Raw genomic sequence first — 10,464 nt, forward strand, 5'->3', positions numbered from 1 at the left:
GCCTGGCCGCGGGGCGGGCGAGGTGAGCTGTGTCTGGCTGCCTGACAGCTGTGCGCGATCTGAGTGTGTGTCTGTGATTGTATGCGTCTGAGCTGTGCGATCTGTGCGTGAGACGTGTGTGTGTATGTGAGAGAGCGAGCTCTGTGTGTGGTCTGTGTGTGTGAGAGAGCGCCCCGTGTTCGCCGCCCTGTGCACTTCCACGCGGGCTCCTGCGCGCCGATCCGGGCGCTCCCGGCCGAGACTCGCCGCCTGCCTGCCCGGCCTCTCACGGCGTAACTAGAAGTAACGCCGCCGCGGGCCGGGCTCTGCCTCCCGGGCAGGGAGCGCGGCAAGGTCCCGCCCCGAGAGCCTCGCTGGCAGGGGTGGGGTGAAGTGCGTGAGCCCAGCTCCCATGCACTTACAAGGACTCACTCGGGAATCAGCAGAGCGACGCCTGGCTGGGACTCAAGCTGCTGGGCTAATAAACGTATCTAGCCGCCACCTCGGATGGGATGTTCGCCCCCCCTCCCTATGACTCGGCTTTTGTCACTGGCCTCCAGGCTGGGCCTTGCCCCACCTCAGAAACCCAGAATCAGCTCGTTTCCCTCTCAGCCAGAAGTAAAAGCGTGTTTCAGCCAGACGTAGAAGCCGGGCTCGGGAACAAACTGGGTTTTGCTTCAGACATCACCTGCCCACTGAACCAAAGAAGGGCCTGAGCCAGTGATTCTCAACCAGGCGGTCTGGGGAGCTTTGAGGTCTTTTCAAGAGTGCCATACAAGGTTAAACACTTTTGAGGTGTGCAGGCACCATTCACAAGGTAAACCTGTGGATTTCAAGTAGGAAGCCAGGTGTCAAAAACATCCTGACCTGCATACAATGAACTGTGCCAAACACCTTTAGCTCTCCTATGAAATACGAACTTTCATTTCTACCTGAAAGAACTTTTACAATTTTTTCTCCTATGCCTGAGAAAGGGTACTTGTGCCCAAAAGCTTGCAATTCAAGACATTTTTTGGCAAAAATCTACTAGGTCTAATAAAAGATATCACCTCTACAAGTTCTAATTCCTAACCTGTTGTAGGCTTTCTGAGACCCTTACAGCAGAAGAATTGCTCTCTTAATCTTTCAGTAGTCAAAGACTTGAGTGCAAATTTAAGAGCTGGCATTTTCTGAGTGGGGCCTCTAGTTTAAAAAAGCTGAAAGCCACTGACTTGAGTGCTCAGGTTTATACAGAGGAGCACTCCTGGGTCCATGCAAGTGCTTATGTTTGAGCACATGCTCATACAACTTTGCTGAACCAGCCTGGAGCATCCAACATCCTGCTGCATGCACTCTCTCAAAGCACAGCTGAAATCTGAAAGCCAGTGCAATGTTATGGGACACTGCACTGAAATAACCTGTGATTGACTTCCTACCCCATTGTAAGTGACAGTTTCCCTCTGTCAGCCTCAAGGAAGCAAAAGTGCATCTTGTCGGGAAGAACTGACTTTGTTTTCTGTTGTTAAAAAACCCAAAACACAAAAATACAGTGCTAAAGGGCTGACATAGAACTGTCAAAGCCAAACAACTGGAAAAAATCATTACATTAGAAACAATAATAGTTTATTCTTACTTGCTTTTTGTTCAAATTTAGTCATTTTTGAAGAGTTAGATAAACATGCTACATTACCGTTGCAACAACTTCCATGTCAGTTTTGTGCATTTAGTCTAGCTGACTTGTAGATCAATAAAAAGTGCCAAAAGTAGATCCAAACTCTGTTGCCTTGGTTCTCTTTAAACTATAACCACCAAAATGTGATAACAAACAATAGATGGACTTATCAGAGCTAAATATAGAGAAAACATTTGGAACATAAGCTGAAGGCTTCAGTGAACATCAGGCAGTGTAAAAAGCGTCATTTTATACCACAAGAATGTTATGCTTCAGATTTTTCCATCTGTGGTTTCAGATTTTCACAGGCAGTTCAAACATAGTTTATAAATCATAAAATATTATAGAAAGGCTAGCAGGACATCTGAATTATATACTTCAATTTGGTGGAAGATTCTGGCCACTTGATGAAAACACCAAACCAGAAAAGGGACAGGAAAAACCAAAACAGTGGCAGACATGAAAAATCCCTGACCTCAAATTCTTTGTTTCCTCTCCTTGAAATTTCAGCACAATGCTGCACAGCAAAGGCTCAAGAGTCTTTGAAGCAAAAAGAGCATATACATCTCAGAAACTCCATATGCAACATTATTGAAAAAGCAAATTCCTTGACTTCTTTTGATGTAGACATCAAGGCAAATTCAGCCACAGGTGCAAGCAAACAGAAGACTCTCACTGGCCCCTATAGATTTTGGGTGAGGAACAACCAAAATGAATGTTACCTCTTATCATATATGAAATCATGCCATTCTAGCAAAGCATTGGCTACATAACCCTGATTTTTAATATCAATTTGCTATAACTGTTCAGTAAATTTACCAAAATCCTGACTTCAAGTGAAACACTATCTAAAATGAACATTCAGTTAATAAGATGTATCAGGCAATTGCAGCTATAAAAGGCATATGATACAGCTCAAGAATCCCAAAGATCAAGTGACTTTAATCACCTGACAACTCTTCCCAAATAGAACTGGTCAAATGTTACTTGTGAGTAATTTACCAGATTATTTTTTCCTATCAAGTGCCAAATAAGTTATTCATGCATACACCCTTGTCTTTGTGTAGAAGCAATTTTAGTGCCTTATAGCTATTATGAAACTGAATTTGTATATAAAAATGAATTTAATGGAAAGTATAGATTATGCTCCTTGCAGTCACTCCATGTGTTCCCAGGATGTCAAGTCATTTTACACTCAAAATATTTGATTCCTAAGACTGATGAACACAATCTTATTTTATTTTCATTTCAATTTTTTTTTTGTTCTACTTGGATTTTCTCAGGTTGTTCATTTTGTCTTCAGTGCTTATTAGTGGAAATGATCTCATACCCATTTTTCCCATGGCAATTGTGGCAAAGTGGGGCTCCCCAACTAGTCACCGTGCTAGTTTACCCTCTTGCCTTTGGGCACACCTGCCATGCCTTGTTAATTAATTAGGATATTAAGGCGAGAGGCTGCCCACTCTTGCCCCAATGCCAGGGGACGCCATCTGTGGCTCCGTTCCTCCCCTACACCACAGCCCAAGCCTCACAGATGGCATCCAGATGACAGTGCTCCCGGCCTACAGCCGGACCAAGCTTAGCTCTCATTGTCAGGCCTCAGACATATTCACATTCATACCGCCTTCCTGTCACTAGGACCTCTCACACTCCACCCTCTCTCACAGGGTCTCTTTCATGTGTCAACAACTTGTACTACCTCACTCCCTCTTGGATCAGGCCCCTTAGGCCATAGGCTTTACCTAGTTCATACCTTAGGTGGCAGACGTACTGTCTTTTGGGCCTCTCCCGCAACCCTCACTGGGGTTGTGGCCAGCCAATTACCCAACCGGGTCTAAGTTTGCCCTGGCCCCTTCCAGGGCAACTATATACACTGTCACACTCTGGGCTCTCAGCCCTCCGGTGGTTCTTCCCCACCACTGGGGCTCCTCATCTCCGCCCCCTTTCTGGGGCCACCCTTCACCGGGCCGTTCTTGACTCGCACCATGACTGGTGTTCTAGGGTCTCATGGGTCTGCTCACTCCCACCATGGACCAGCAGGTCATTGGCTTTATTATAGCTCTTCTTTTCAACCCATACTCAGCCTCCCAGTGGTGAAGGACTTACCGGGGTCACCCCATCTCTCGGACTCAGCCACCTTACTCAGCCTCTGGCCCAAACTACAGCCTCAGGCATCCAAAGACATACCTTGGTCTACGCCCCTCACATGGGGCCACCCCCTTACTGAGACTCCACACCGTCCCCTTCACTGGGGCTCTGCCTCTCACACTGCCTCCCCTATACTGGGGGTCCAAACCACTGCCCCCTCACTGGGGATCCTCATCTCTGCCCCTCCTCACTGGGGCCACGGGGCTTCCTTCCCTGGTGGGCTTAGGTGGCTGTAGCTTTGCCCGGCCCCAACTACTTTTCCTCGGGGTCCTACACCCCACAGGGCTCAGTTGCCCGCAGCCATGCTTGGCCCCATTATCTCTGCTGTTACATAACCCACCTGAAGGTGAGGGTTGGGGTTAAGGCACCCTGACCCACCTTTCACCAGGGTGATCACTGGCCTGGCATTTCCTGGGGGATCCTGCACCATTGAGAGCCCCACCAGGCCACCCACTTCCAGCAGGGTGTAGTTTTAGGTCATACCCAGGACCGGGAGCCTCCAAACCATGCCCTACAGTTCCTCCCTTACCTCCAGGGTGTTGTATTCAGCCTAGCAGCCAGGCAATGTTGCTGCCGCTGTTTATATGGGCGGCCAGAGATCTAAAGTGGCCTCTGCAATCAAGCACCTGCTGGCTCCTTGGCTCTGCTCTTGAAGTGGCAGGCACCAACAGTGCCCTGCCACAGCAATCCATTTGTAAGTTCTTCCTTTGGTGTTTTTAACTTTCTTTCCTCTAAAAAGCAAGGGATTCTCTTTGAAGAAATACCACAAGCCAGGTAAACACATGTATCACTGACTACTTCAATAGGGCTAATCACTATAAATAATGGCAGATTTTAGCCCCTAGGGCCACATCCAGACAAGCACAACTGTGTGGCATGTAGTGCTGCACATTCAGGCATTCCCTGTGCTGCTACCTTGCAGCGTGGAAGGGGATTTTTGACCCCGGCAAATCACATTGGGCCACCCTTCAGATAATAAGACATTCATACAAGGATGTGAAACATCATGGGTCTTTGATTTAAAAAATATACATATATTTCTCAAAAAAAAAATCAAATGAAAAACTCATCATTTATACCTCTCTCTAAAATTAAAGTGATGTGGCTGGCTATTATAAAAGCATTGTTTACTGCAAGCATTCACAATGGGACTTCCATTATAAACACTGAGATGTAACTCAAGAGAATCCAGACAGTATGAGCACTTAGATAAATGTCACTGATATGAGATAAATATATTGTACCACGGACTGATATTTTTATCCTCACTGAACCTCTAGTCTTTGAATTACCATCTTTCTTGTTCGTACATGATAAAATACAAGAAAAATCCTGTACCAGTCACACCAACGATAAGCTAGCAAAGTTGATATCTTTAACATCCATCATTTCCTTGACACTTCTAACAAAATGGTTTCCCACACTGAATTGATCGTCAAAACAGCAGGACTTCACACAGAATTTTAAATCATTTCCTTGTTAGATCGGACCACAGCACAATTCCACTCTTGTGAGATCAAACAAAAATTTCTGTTTTCCCTGATTTAGTCCTATGAGCTCTATGCAGCTATTTTAACAAATATTATTTCTTATAAAAAGAATGACTCAAGGCTTGCAAGTTATTGTCAGACATTCTCATGTGTCATCACATGCTATAGATTACACTAAAAACCAGGCTTAGTGCCCCGGGGAAATACATGAAACAGCCCTATAATAAGCATATTCTCTTCCCCCCACAAATTTCTTTATTGAGCTTTCAGTACAAATGCAACAGTAGGGTAAGGGACTATATAAGTTAGGAATTTAAAACAGAGTGATGATAATTAGATTTAATTATTCACAAGGTACAAAAATAAAATGTACTTATGACCCAGCCCTGCCGTATTTCTGTGCCCTATGCTGGAATTTGGGTTGTACAAATAGTGAAGAACTGACGTCAGTAACCCAATCTGTTTTCCAATACATGTATACCCCATTGATCTCCAAACCATGTTCAAGATCCACTAGCATCTTCCACAGCCTAAATACTATATAATGATAGCTAGCCCAGACATGACCCCTTGTACTCAATGTAAAGAACGATCTGTCTGTCTCTCTGCTGACCAAAATCTTTGCCCACATTATACCTGGATACACAAATGGCTTTCCCTGGATCTAGGCATGGTTATAGAGAATATGGATGGTCAATAGGAAGACTGTGTGTGTTCATGGCCAATAGGAAATGCACACATAATCCTCCCTCCAGTCCCATAACTCTTCTATTAATGTACTCACCAGAGCTACACTGACAGGCTCCAATTACAAATGGCATACATGGCAGTGTTACCAGATTTGCCCATCACTTTGGGGTGTGCTCATTTATGAGGGATACATTTCTAAGGTCTTTGTAATTTTATCAATGTGCTGCTTGTGTTACTTGTGTTTCTATACAGAGCTGTATATCTCCCTTCTGCAAGTCTTCACCTCCAATGGAGCTATCTTACAGGACTCAGTTTCAATGGGGCTGGGTTCTTCCAGTCACCAAATCAGTAATACACACACAGATTAACGTGACACACCTGACCCAGCCCGATTGATCAGCATGGACAGGCTGACCCCCTCAAATGCCAGAAATCAACTGGCAACAATTAACTGCAGTCAGACACAAGCACACAGGTAAACAGAATACCTCTGAATCCAGCTGGGTGTCCAGCTGACACCTGCATGGGCCAGCATTCAGTTCATAAGGGCATGACTGAGCTAAACTGGGTCAATCAGCCTGTACAAGCTGATCCCCTTTTGTGTTTCATACTCAGCACATCCCAATCTTTAGCCTCTTGATGAGCAGACCCCACAGTATTTCTGGGCTTCACAGGGATCTTTAGCTTAGGTAAAAGAAGCATTGCTGCAGAGCAAGTGGGGAAGGAAAAGCAGAGAAGGAAAAATATACTCAGTTACTACCAACTTGACTATAAAAGTTATTTATTGCTAAGTATATGAAATGTGTAATGGTACTAGTAATAATAGACATGCAAAGGAAAACAAACACAAACAATTACAATACTACCCTAGTTTCATTAAGTATTTGGGGAAACTTAGCTCAAGCTTAACTGATACAATTCAGGTTCATAAATCTATGCCTAGAGAGAAAAAAAAGAAAAGAGAGAGAGAGAGCTGGGATTTCACCAGTCCAAGGCACTCAGATTCTAATACTGACAGGTAAAGTTCTTAGCACAATTCTTGAAGGGAGATGATCTGTTTCTTCCAGCTTCTCGGGAACAACAGTGGATGGTGTCAGAAAGACTTCTCCTCTTGAAGCACTCTTTGCTGCTTTTTTTTACAGATTTTTATAGCCACAGTTCGGCTTCTTCAAAGCATTTTTTTAATAGTGTAAATAATTGTCTTTTCTATTGACAAGGGGTTATCTGGTTTGGAACTTCTCAAGAAACTGATTAACAACCAGGAAAACCATAACTTTTTAAGGGGTAACCAGACACTTAGAAGCCAGCTTGAAATTCCTGTGGATAGCAGATGTACTGAATGGGATACCTCATTGTTTCTTCAAAAACCATAGACAGCTTGCAACATCAGGGTTTGGGATTTTTACCTGTTGTGAATAAACCTCAGCTTAGCATGACTTTTCCAGATCTTACTGTAGTCTTTTAAGAGACTTAAGGCAATTATTGGAGTGTTCATAAACTTTCGTGAGGAGGACTTTCACCAGTCATCCAGGGAAAAATATGACATTTGTGGTCAGGGCTTCAATGGGCTGGATGCTGTGATGAACCCTTTACCATTGTTCAAATGTTGCCCATACCCCCTCTGACTCGGTCTTTTGCCTCAGCATTCCCTAACCCAGTGACCGAGTTTTCCTCAATCAAGTTTAAATAGGCCTCCCATAGTGGGACTGGGGAAATGTATGGCCCAAGATGCCTATTAAACTTTACTCCTGCTTAGTTCTGGTTAGATGAGGTGTTGGGGGGGGCGGGGGAAGGTCCTTTTAGAATTGGTCTGATACATGCTGAGCTGGGTGTATGTAAATGTGGGTTGATTAGTATTTGGAGCACAGATTCCCCATCATGCAGTGCTCCCCTGCTTCTCTGATCCCAGAATTCACTGTGGTCTTTGCTTCAGGCTTTCTGTTCTCCATCTCTCATGTAAATGAATTGTCATCTGGTTCCATCTTGGATGCAAATGAGACCTAGGGCAGTTGTTTCACTTAGCTGGAGGGCTTTAGGTGCATCTCCTACTGCATCTTCATTGTCTTTCGTAATCAGTTTTTTGTTTAGGTGGGGGGGAGGGGAAAATTCTTTGTGAGTCAGACAGGCTGCATCCTGTGCCAGGGTTCCCCAAGAACATGGAGCTGAAAGGTAACAGCAGAACCTAAAGGGATTGACAGTGGATCTTAGCAGATACAACTTTCTTATGAAATCATGGGGCCTCTACGCAAGCAAGCCATGTGTTTGTCGGGAGAAGCAAACCAGGGATCATCTCCTGAGATGCCCTGTAGCACCACAATGCAACCCACAAGATTTGGCAGCACCAACACCAGAACCAGTGGCCTATGCAAAATACTGGGAGCAGATCATATAGAAAGGTTGGACTGCAGACACGACAAAGACTAACAAGTCACAGGATACTTCTAGAGACTCAGACCTGGCTTTGAGGCAGAAGAAGCTTACAATTGATCCCCCAAGATGTGTATGGATCCTGCAGGCTCTGCATAGAGGGCAGGAGCAGTCTCTTCCACAGAGATGGTAAACAGTTGTTGGAACCATTCTAACTTCTTAGAACTTCAATATTATAGACCAGAATGTTGAAGTGAAGTTGTAGCCATAATGGCCCAGGAAATATGCAAGAATTTTTCATAGATTTAATAGATTTCATAGACATTAAGGCTGGAAGGGATCTCGTAAGATTGTCAGGTCCAGCCCCCTGCCCCAGGAGCAGGAAGTCAGCTAGGGTCAAAGGATCCCAGCGAGATAAGCATCCAAATGTTTCTTAAAAGTGTCCAGAGTAGGTGCTTGCACCACTTCTGCAGGGAGTCTGTTCCAAGCCTTGGGGGCTCAGACAGTAAAGAAGTTTTTCCTTATGTCCAGCCTAAAATGGTCTTGCAGAAGTTTGTGACCACTGGACCTTGTCACCCTTGCAGTGCCTGGGTCAACAGGCATTCCCCCAGATCCTAATGCACATACCTTATGTACTTCCAGGTTGCTACCAAGTCACCCCTGAGCCTACGCTTCTCCAGGCTGAAGAGTCCCATAGCTTCATAAGTCCTGTTTGCTTGCCCTCTGATCATGCAACATGGCTCTCCTCTTGACTCTTTCAAACTTCTCCATGTTTTCCTAAACTGTGGACCCCAGAACTGGATGCAGTACTCCTGCTGCGGCCTCACCAAGGCCAAGTACAGTGGGAGGATGACATCCTGGGTCTTGCTCAAGGTGCATCCATAGATGCAAACCAGAGTTTTGCTCACTTGAGAGCTGCAGTATCGCATTGGTGGCTCATGTTCATCTTGTGGTCAGTCATGACCCCCAAGTCTCTTTCGGTCATGGTGCTAGCAAGTATAGCACTGCCAAGCCTATAAGTATGATGCAAGAGCACCTTGCATTTTTCCATATTGAATACCATCAGGTTTCCATCTGCCGCCTTGCAAGCCCATGAAGATTGGCCTGGATCACCAGCCTATCCTCAAATGTGGACACAATTCCCCAAAATGTGGTGTTGTCAGTAAACATAACCAGTCTGCTTCTGACACCAGTGTCCAGATCATTTAAGAAGACATTAAAGAGTAGGAGGCCGAGAACGGAGCCTTGGGGGACACTGCTAGTCACTGAGTGCCATGTTGATTCAGTTCCATCAACTACCACCCTCTGGGTCTGACCTCAAAGCCAGTTCCCCAGCCATCGGGCTGTGGAGTAGTCAAGGCTGCAGTTGCCCAATTTTTCCATGAGGGCATCATGGGACATCAGGTCAAAGGTTTTTTTAAAGTCCAGATGTATGATATCAATCTCTTCCCTTTTGTCTAGGTAATATGTCACCTGGTCATAGAAGGAAACAAGGTTGGTTAGGCAAGACCTGCCGACAAGAAACCTGTGCTGGCTATCACTCACAGTGTTGCCTTCTGTTAGCCTGTCAAGAATGGTTTCTTGATAATTTTTTCCTAAATTTTCCCAGAGATTGAAATCAAATTGATTGGCCTGTAGCTTCCCAGGTCTTCTTTTCTCCCTTTCTTGAAGATGACAACTACATTGGCCCTCTTCCAATCTTCAGGTACTTTGCCTGAGCACCACGAGTTCTCGAATATCCTTGTCAGCGGCCACACTATGATGTCTGCCAGTTCCTTTAGCACTCTTGGGTGCAATCTATCTGGACAAGCTGATTTGTGGGGGTCCAGCCTCTCAAAATGCTCCCTCACAAGATCCATTCCAGTGGTGGGCATATATTCATCCTCACCCTGGTCAGCCCACATTGGTCCTGGGGCCTGCGCTGTTCAACATCTTCATCAGCAATTTGGACAACGGGATGAAATGCAACCTGTTTAAATTCACTAATGATACCAAAATTTGGGGTGAGGTAAGCATGCTAGTAGGGAAGGAAAGACTGCAACAAGACCAGGATAGGTTACAGGAGTGGGCTGACATAAACAAGATGCGTTTCAATACTGACAAGTGCAGGGTGCTGCACTTAGGCAGTAGAAAACAGCA

This window comes from Crocodylus porosus, unplaced genomic scaffold, assembly GCF_001723895.1.
Source record: "Crocodylus porosus isolate Cpor-Errol unplaced genomic scaffold, CroPor_comp1, whole genome shotgun sequence".
Lineage (NCBI taxonomy): Eukaryota > Metazoa > Chordata > Crocodylia > Crocodylidae > Crocodylus > Crocodylus porosus.